Source organism: Schistocerca serialis, chromosome 1, assembly GCF_023864345.2.
Source record: "Schistocerca serialis cubense isolate TAMUIC-IGC-003099 chromosome 1, iqSchSeri2.2, whole genome shotgun sequence".
Taxonomy (NCBI): domain Eukaryota; kingdom Metazoa; phylum Arthropoda; class Insecta; order Orthoptera; family Acrididae; genus Schistocerca; species Schistocerca serialis.
Genome location: NC_064638.1, coordinates 524,110,089 through 524,121,105, shown reverse-complemented (window position 1 = coordinate 524,121,105; position 11,017 = coordinate 524,110,089).

Below are 11,017 nucleotides of genomic sequence, written 5' to 3'. Positions count from 1 at the left end.
TAGAAACGATCGGTATTGTAGTTGTAAATTGGCGTAGCTGTGTTGGGAAAGAACGAGAGCTCCAAGACCATATAGAAAGCACTGAAGCTCAAATAGTTATAGGTACAGAAAGCTGGCTAAAGCCGGAAATACGTTCAGCTGGATTATTTTCAAACGATCTAACAGATCAGAAAGGATAGATTAAATACAGTTGGTGGTGGAGTATTTATTGCTGTCAGGAGTAGTTTGCCTTGTAGTGAAATTGAAGTAGTTAGTTCCTGCGAAGTAGTATGAGTAGAGTTTATACCTGACAATCGGACTAAACTATTAGTATGAGCCTTTTACCGACCCGTCGACTTGGAAGATACAGTTGCTGAACAGTTGAAAGAAAACTTGAGTTTCATTTCAAATAGGTACCCCACTCATACAATTACAGTCGGTGGTGACTTAAATCTACCCTCGATATGCCGGAAAAATTATACGTTTAAAGCTGGTGGCAGGCATAAAACGTCATCCGAAATTGTACTAAATGCTTTCTCAGAAAATTATTTTGAACAATTAATTCATGAGCCCACTCGAAGCGTAAATGGTTGCGAAAGCATACTTGACCTCTTAGCAACAAATAACCCTGAACAAATAGTGAGTATCGTGACGAATACATGGATTAGCTACCACAAAGCAGTTGCTGCTAGACTGAATACCGTAACACCTACAACCATCAAAAAGAAACACAAACTATATCTATTTTAAAAAAGCTGATAAAAATGCTCTTAACAACTTTCTAAGAGACAGTCTTCACTACTTCTGATCTTATCATGTAAGAGCAGAAAAGTTGTGGTATAATTTTAATTTTATTGTGTTTTTACTGGTTGCTGGTGAGGAGGAAATTTAGTTATTAGTATTTTATTAATGATCTCATTCATAAGCAGCCATATCACAGTCATCACAGTCGCTCAGGAAAGTTATAATTAAGCTTTACTTGTTTAATCAGAATCGTACGATGACTCTCCTCGTCCGCAGTCTCGATGATTCGAAGCGATCTGCAATCCTGTGTAAATAAAATGTCTTGGTTTTCTTGCGTTGCGTAGTCAGCCGGGAAACCTCAGATCAAGCGGAAAGTTTGCTTTGATAGAGTTTAATTATCCGATGAAATAATGGAGCTCTTGGATCTAATAATTGCAGGTTCGTTTCCAATTCATCGGAAGTTCCCTTCTGATTACCAACGAAACGACACATCCGTGCAAATTTCCAATTAGAGAATACATATATAATAAAATTCTTTACAGACCTTTGATGTAAATGCTCAGTATATATTCTCTTGATTAGCATACAATATATTTCCAATCTCTTTCTTCCAGTAATCTCGATAGCAAAATTACAATTATTCAATGCGGCTATTCGGCACGGAGAAGATCCTAGAAGTCCTCCCAGCACACACCCGAGAGAATATTACAAAGAGTAATTATGCGCTCATGGAATAGTAATAGCACTGTACTACTTTGCGCATCGATTCTGCGAGTATATAGATGGTCAAGTAGGAAACGTAAGTCACTCATAGAATTGTGCAGAGATAATTAGTAGAATATAAAGAGATATTACAATTGCCCATCGCATCGAACAAAGTTAATGATAATACACTTTGCGAGCTAGCCGTAAATTTTGTTGGCTCGTTTATTCAAAAACGAAATATTTTGAAGATTAGTTTTTTAGAAATTTACCATAGAGTGTATGGGTAACATACACATCCTAGGCTGTGACTTTTACATGTACCGGGGTATATTCGCATCCCGCGTACATAACCAGGGAAGATATAAATCAGTATGATCGCGGAAAAGGTCTACCCATTTGGAAGCTGGCCTTCACAGGGAAACCCTGGAAAACCCGGAAGAATAGACCCCAGCTCAGGTATTAAAGACGATAGGAAAGCCTAAACAAAGTGATTTCGAAATGTATAAAAACTTGATAGATGAGGTAGATAGAAAAGTGCCTCATAATAAAAAAAAAAATCTTTACAACAGCGTTTCAAAAAAAATTAATTTCTTCTTTCGACGGTGTAGGCGGAGATCTCGTAGTGGAGCCGATGAAACAGGAACAATGGGTGCGGACAGCGGGTAGGCGGCGTACAGCATTTGGTGGAGGCGGTACGGAGGACAGACGACGAGTGGCGGTACAGGACAGAAGCTGGTAATGTGACGTAGAAACAGCGAGATGGTCTCAGGGACGTGAACATGGAACAGGTTTAAAGTGGAATGAGAAAAGGTTCTGACTGAATAAATCCCTGGAAGAGAGTGGATTAAGGCACTGAAGTCCATATTTCATTGTTGAATTCAAAGTCGGAATTGATTCATTTATTCTTCCATCTGTACTAGACTGGAATACCCATCAGTCCTGAAAATCCCGAATTTTATTGTCCTCCTCAATTTTGAAGTTGTTCAGAATCACAACTGCAGATCGTCCAAAGTACTGCAAAAGAAACTGTGTTAATTTAATTTTGCTGTAGCACGTACCGAATGTATTCCTCCCAAAAATTTTCTTACTCTAATCTCCGATTTGATATAGTTCAGGTGGAAATAAGGCACTGAATCTGTCCGAATTTTGTTTTCAAGTACGAAATTATAAAATTCAAGTTCATACATGAGGAAAATTTTAAAATATAGGCATGTGACATCGAATACACATAAAATTATATTCTTCCAGTACAAATATCTGAAAAAATTTAATCTTTGTTACTATCGTTATTTGATCTGCAGATCCACCTGCAATTAAACAGCATTAATGGTGATGTATGCTCATTTAGCTCAGCATCCACTCGCATAATCTTTGTCATTCTCTCATGAACTTTAATGGGAAACATATTTTCAACAATCATGTCAATAATGTGAAAACACAAGCAACCCAACTCTTAAAAATTCAATTAAAACTCTTAAATTAATTCAACTGAAAAAGAGTGCTTAATGAGAACTTTTAAATGCAATAAATTTTCTCTCACGCGACCAGCGAGTCTCTTTAACCGTTCGTAGCGGTGATATTATCGACTGTAGTTTCCCTTCACACTTCACTTGTTTTTACCGCGAAAAGCGCGCGTCCTGCCTTCAACGTACTTCCATACATAATTACTACGTTTAAAGTTTCACACGCCATGTTCATATGATTGTTATGTCTTAAGAGAATATAGGTGCGCTTTACCTGCACATTAACACTCCCTAGGGCTGTTACTTATAGTCAATACGTACACACACTAGCAAATGCTACAGTCTGATACCTATTCTAAAGATTATACTAAACTATCACGGGAGTAATCTCACTGTCTCTCAACCTATCAACCACATAAACATATATATTTTCCCAAATAATAATAAAAATCCATTCTTGATTCTTATTCAGGTCCGGTGTCGAAGTTCTAAGATCCTTCAAAGTGAGACTTCTGTAGGTTTACTTGTAATTCTTGTCTTCTTCAAGACATCAAAAATCCTTTCCAGAATACGTAAATGTTCTTACCATGTCTTCGTGGCTATTAATAAATCGTCAACGAATACAGTTATTTGACTTCGCAATTGTGGCCCAAGAGCAAAATCCAACGCTGAAATGAATATTCCGGCACTGATATTGAGTCCGAACGGGACAACTTTAAATTGGTAACTCCTGCCTGCATAGATGGATGCCGTATGTTTCCGAGATTCTTCATTCATGGAGACACGCCAACAAGAACTTCTCAGATCGGCACTAGTCAAGTACGAAACATCTTGAAAAATTTTGAATTAACTCATCAATATTTTCCGGATGGGTTCTTACAGGTATTATTATTTTACTGATTTCTCTCGCATCAAGAACTAATCTTACGTTGCCTCCAGGTTTTGGAACGACTAACTACGGGGAACAATATGGACTCGTTGATGGCGCAATCAGGTCCCATTTTAGCGTTCTATTTATCTCCTTTTGAACAGATTGTTTTAATCGCCAGGGGATCGGATAGTTCGTGTGACAGTAAGTTTGATGTGACTTTACTTGCAGGTGGCAAATATACCCTCTGATAATTCCCGGTTTCTCATCAAAAATCTCTTCATAAGCTGCTAACAGATGATGAAGCTGCTGCCTTTATTCTACGGTAAGCTGATTTGATTCACTGGCTTTAAGTATTGCCGTTTGATCAAAGTCTTCATTCTGCATCGAATTATTTGAAAAATCCTTCCAACGACCGTTTGCAGTATTCATTAATTGAATAGTGGCACCACGACAATACTTCTTATGCACCGTCTCCTTTTTATTTAAGTCCAGTGCTATCTCTCCTCCATTTATTCTAAATTTAACTTTCCCTTCGGAAAAATCAATCTTACAATAGTACTCCTGCATACTCCCAATACCAAGAATACAATCCACTAACAACTTCTCTACTACAAGGAACGTGCATCTTATTGCTACATTTCCCATCTTCATCTCCAATTGGGTTTGTACTTTGACATTGGGAGAGCGTGCTCCTACAGCTCCGATGATTTTACAATTTCGTACCGGTAAAATTGGTACCTTCCTCTTCTTAACAATTCTCCTAAAAAGATCGCCTGAGATGACATTGGCGGAAGCGGCGGTGTCTAGTGTTACATTCGTTAGATTCTCCTCTGTTTCGACAAATACTTCCGATACAGGAACACTCGATCTTTCATTCTGACACGTTGTTAAATCTTTCGTCAACTCTTCAGTTAATAGCTCACCGTCATTACATCGTAGCATTTGCACTTTTACTGACTCGCCCCTGACCGCTCCTCCGGGGCAAGATGCGGTCACGATTAGTTTGACTGATTTGTATTACGATTGCTATTTGTATCGTCAATTATTTCAGTAATGATCGGTTGTTGTGGTGAGTCGTGATTCCATTCTGTCTGTTGAGGTGAATTTGGCCGGTATTGCCTCGACTGGTTCGTGTAGTTATTGTTATTATTCTGTGGCTGTTGGTAGAACTGTCTTGCATTCCCATACATAAGATTAAATCGATTAAAATTTCTCTTGTTCTTGCAACTGCACCTCGTGGCACTGTTATTGAAATTTACATTATAATAATAATTGTTGTTTCCATTTAATCCATTTCTAAGTCTTTGCGGATAAGATGGTTGGTCGTGATTATTATTACTGTTACTATTATTGCTATTTCCGTTCCTGGTGTAGCTCGGATTTGCTTGAATCGGTCTTATTTGATGGAACATTTCTCTTGACCTTTGATCGTCCTCCTCAATTAAATCAATGTGAACAAGAGTGGTCATAAACAAGTCTAAGTCCTTATCATTTATGTACAAAAGCTGATTCCTTATATTCGTGGGTAATCTGGATTTAAGTATTCTGAGCATGTCAGGTAAAGGAATTGGTAGGTCCCAATATAATGATTTGTTAATATATTTCTCAAAATATTTCTTTAGGGATCCTATAGAGAATGAGAAAGGCTCAGGGATAATTAGTAGAATATAAAGAGATATTACAGTGGAATTATTTCAGAGAGATAGTATCGACACCAATTGAGAGAAATATACAGCAGAAATTACTAAGTGATGGTACTGATCTCCCGTGGTACACAAAACGGGTCAATCGCTGTTGCAGAAGCAGCGAAAATAGCATGCCAAATTTAAAAGGACGCAAAATCCCCAAGACTGGCAACGTTCTACAACGAAATTCTGTCTCGAAATCTGGCAGAAAACCCAAAGAGATTATGATCACACATATAGCACACCAGTGGCAAGATGCAATCAATACCTTCACTGCGCGACAACAACAGTAAAGTCACTGATGACAGTGCCCCTATAGCAGAGTTATTAAACACGGTTTTCCAAAATTCCTTCATCAAAGAAGGCGAAGTACATATTCCTGAATTCCAATCAAGTACAACTGCCAAGATGAGAAACATAGAAGTAGATATCCTCGGTGTAACAAAGCAGTTTAAATCGCTTAATAAAGCCAAGGCCTCCGGTCCAGATTGCATACCAGTCAGGTTCTTCTCAGAGTATGCTGATACAATAGCTTCACATTTAGCAATTATGTACAACCTCTCACTCACAGAAAGATCCGTACGTAGAGACTGGAAAATTGCTCGGTTACCCAATACCCAAAAAGAGAAGTAGGAGTAATCCACTGAATTACAGACCACAGCAGTGTGGTTTTAGAAGATATACTATATTCGAACATTATGAAGTACCTCAAAGAAAACGATTTATTGACACATAGTCAGCACGGATTCAGAAAATTTCGTTCTTGCGAAACACAACTAGCTCTTTATATTCATGAAGTAATGAGTGCTGTCGACAGGGGATGTCAAATTGATTCCATATTTTTAGATTTCCAGAAGGCTTTTGACACCGTTCCTCACAAGTGTGTTCCAAGTAAACTGCGTGCCTATGGAATATTGCCTCAGATGTGAGAATGGATTCGTAATTTCCTGTCAGAAAGTTCACAGTTCGAGATAATAGACGGAAATCATCGAGTAAAACACAATTAATATCCGGCGTTCCCCCAGGGAATGTTGTAGGCCCTCTATTGTTCCTAATCTATATTAACGACATAGGAGACAATCTGAGTAGCCACCTTAAATTGTTTGCAGATGGTGCTGTCATTTACTGTCTTATAAAGTCATCAGATGACCAAAATGAATTGCAAAATGATTTAAATAAGATATATGTATGGTGCGAAAAGTTGCAACTGACCCTGAATAAAGAAATGTGTTAACTTATTCACATGAGTACTAAAAGATATCCGCTAAATTTCGATTACGCGTAAGTCAGACAAATCTGAAGGCTGTAAATTCAATTAAATACTTAGGGATTACAGTTACAAATAACATAAATTGGAACGATCACATAGATAATGTTGTAGGTAGAACAAATCAAAGACTGCGATTCATTGGCAGAACACTTACAAGGTGCAACAGGCGTACTAAAGAGACTGCTTACACCACACTTGTCCACCCTATTCTGAGAATTGCTGTGCGGTGTGGGATCCGCATCAGGTGGAACTGACGTAAGACATCGAAAATGTGCAAACAAGGGCAGCTCGTTTTGTATTATAGCGAAATAGGGAATATAGTGCCACAGACATGATACGTGATTTGGAGTGGCAATCATTAAAACAAAGGCGTTTTTCGTTGCAATGGGTACTTCTCACGAAATTTCAATCACCAATTTTCTCCTCCGTTGCGAAAACATTCTGTTGACATCCACCTACGTAGGGAGAAATGATCATTACGATAAAGTAAGAAAAATTAGGGCTCGCACACAAAAATTTAAGTGCTCGTTTTTCCCGCGCGCCTTTCGAGAGTGGAACGGTAGAGAGAGAGCTTGGAGGTGGTTCATTGAACCCTCTGCCAGGCACTTTATTGTGAATAGCAGAGTAATCACGTAGATGTAGATGTAGATATGTCTAAACTTAATGAAAACAAAGACAATATCAGTTGGATAGCTATGAAGATCATGGAAAGTGTGCGTAGCTTGTCTAAGTCACAATCCGTTAAGAACAGCCTCCTTACTGATTTTCTGTGGATGTGTGATACCTGGTTAGGAGTTCCCAGAAATCCGAATTGGATTGGATACACGCATATCTTAAGTTGCTACATGAGTCAGTATGATATGTCTGCTGTATTAACACTCCCCTTCCTCAATCTGCAGCCAACTACGAGTATGGATGCCCTCTACAGTGTACTATTGTATACGGTAGATGAGTAGTAACGTTTGCAGCAAAGCACCTGCTTTGTCACATTTGATCGGCTTTTGTTTTCAAAGGCCACACAAACGGTGACCGAAAGAGAAAACACAGGCGAATTGTCAACAGTTGTAGTCAGAAGGCAGAGTCTACACTCTTCTGTTATAAATGGGTGCAGTTAGATTCAACGTGAGTGGAAGTGGACTTAGAAAGTTATGGTCCATTATTTATGCCCGTAACAGCTTTGACAAAATACTAACTGGATATTCATTTGTTCGTTCATTACGAGCTCTTTTTCTCACTCTGGTCGGCCTAGGAGTTCATTTCTTACAGAAGTTCATTTCTTGCACCGACCAAACTACATCCGCAAAACTCCAAGCATGACATACAGCCACGTTACGCAGCGTTCAACGTATGGAAGATTTCCCCAACGTGCCCACAACAGTGATGACAATGGAGAAACTACAGGCTTTTATGAAGGAAGCATCATCCAATAATCGGACTGCCAAATTGTGGACCATAGAACAAGTATTGATGAGATCGTTCAAATTATCTGGTGGTCTGACGCATGAATGTGGGAAAATGAATAGTACCCTGTATCGATTGGTGCACGGGATGTATGCATGTTCAGAGCTCATTATGCACAGTGAGGAATTTTGTGGTATGGAACTAACCTCCTCTCACCAGCATGTTCAGCTTAGGAAATCACAAGTACGTGATAATATCTATCGCTCAAAAGTGGGGGCGTGGTTTGCCTCTCATTCTCCGCTCACAAATCGTTCTGAGCTCATACCTGTGTCAAGTGGTATTACGCCAAGTGAGACTATTAATTACGACGATGACGTTAAAGTCGTAAAAGCTGCAGCGGGACGAATTGTAGGGAAAACTTTCATGGATGTTCATTCACATCGAAAAGACAAAATGCGGATATTGACATAAGGCCAACGATGACGTGGCTGCACCTATAAACATCATGCACTTATTCTTCAGAGAAAGTTGTCATGTGAAAACCGATGAAGACCTCCAGAAATATTTAAACCATGAACTAACAACTCAACCTTTTATCTTTCTTTGATGATAATCACATGAGAAAAACATCGAAATACATATTATATGATATACAATCTAATTCTATCCAAAGCGACAAACATCTCTCTCCTCCTCAAGATTGTGCCTGTGTTGTAGACAGTGGATATTTATTGCGAAGAGTTGTTTGAGCACAATGTCTGACTTACAAAGAATTGTAAGGACTGTACCTATGTGAAAAACATTTTGGTAATAACTGCGTTATCGTCTTTGACGGTTTTCCATGCCCAGCACAAAAAGTGTAGAGCGCAGGCAACGTCAGGTAAAACGTCAGGCACTTGATATCAGCTTTACAAAGAATATGATGTGCATGTTTCTCAACAATTCTTGAAATAAGGAACAATTTACTGCTGGTTTAAGAAATCGCCTGAGCAAGCCAGTGCTTATCTGACGCGACAGGCACTGGCTGGTGCTGATACTTAACTACAGGAACAGCAATGGAAATGGCAGAAGAGAAGGTAACTGTGGTGGTTGGCACAGATGTCGATTTATTCGTCCTAATTTCATTTGTTCCTGGTAATGTGCCCATTTACCTCCAGAAGTCATCTGTGGGGAAATTCTCTTCGTGGATTTGCCATATTACCTCTCTCCAATTCGCACTTGGAGACTTATATCAAGAGATGCAGTTTCTGCATGTTGTATCCGGATGTGACACGACGTCATCTCTGCTTGGCCAAGGGAAGAGAAAAGCTTTCCGACTTCTCCAAAGACGTTCTAATCTACGACAAATTACTTCAGTACCCAATAAAACCAATGCAAATGCTCAAGAAGTAACAGAAGCAGGGAGCAGTTTCTATTGGCACTGTATCGTGATCCTAAAAGAACAAGGTCTTTAAATACTATTCGATTTTAGCGCTTCCTAAAAGCAGTGGCAACGCGTCCTATCACCTCTCAGACGGACACTGCTCAACTTCTCCCAACATTTGGGGCAACAAGAGAACATTCAAAAACTGTTTATCTTCAGGTGCAGCAATGGAGGATCAAAAATGGATCTCTGTAGCCATTTCTAAGTCAAACACCTCCGCTTCCGACTTCATCTTAAAGTTAATATCCTGCAAGTATGAAACTGGATGTGAACAAAATTGTCGTTCTTGTACTGTGAGTTTAAAACTTTTTGTTTTTGCAGTGCTAGTGGATGTAGCAACGCCAATATCGTTCTGCAGTCAGCTCAAATGACCGTTATCTAAACTTTCTCAGTAGTGTTCTTCGAAATGAATGTCTTTTTCCCTCCAGGGATTCCCACTTGAGCTCCCTAACCATATTCGTAACACTTGCATGCTGATCGAACCTAGCAATAACAAATCTAGCTGCTCGCCTCTGAATTTCTTCGCCGTCTTCTTTCAATCCGACCTGGTGCGGATCCCAAACACGCCACTCGGGCAGTACTCAAGAATAGGTCGCACTAGCGTCATACATGAGGTCTCCTTTACAGATGAACTACACTTTCTTAAAATTCTGCCAATAAACCGAAGTCGACCATTCGCCTTCCCTACCACAATCCTCACATGCTCGTTCCATTCGTATGGCTTCGCACTGTTACGCCCAGATATTTAAACGAAGTGACTGTGTCAAAAAGGACACTAATAACGCTAAATCCGAGCATTAAAGGGTTTGTTTTTCCTACTGATCCGAATTAAGTTACATATTTCCACATTAAGAGCCAGTTGCCATTCATCGCAAGAACTAAAAATTTTGTGAAGGTCATCTTTTATCAAACAACAATCATTTGTCTTCGACACCTTCCTGTACACCACAGCATCATCAGCTAACAACCACAGATTGCTACCCACCCTGTTTGCCAGATCATTTATGTATATTAGAAAATAGCAACGGTCCTGTCACACTTCCCTGGGGCACTCCTGATATTAGCCCTGTCTCCGATGAACACTCGCCGTCGAGGAGAGTAAACGGGTTCTGTTAATGAAAAGATCTTCGACACAGTCACATACCTGAGAGCCTATTCCTTACGCACGTACTTCGTAGCAGTCTGCAGTGGAGTAACGTGTCGAATGCTTTTCGAAAATCTAGAAATATGGAATCTGCCTGATGCCCTTCATCCATGCTTCGCAGTATATTATGATAAAAGAGAAAGCTGAGTTTCACACGAGCGATGCTTTCTAAAGCCGTACTGATTCGTGGACATGAGCTTTTCGGTCTCTATGAAATTTATTATATTCGAACTCAGAATATGCTACTGAATGATGCAGCAAACCAACGTTTTTGCTAACAGTCTGAATAAGAAACTGAAGAAGCAAGGCAGATCCCCAGTGTAGGTAAAATT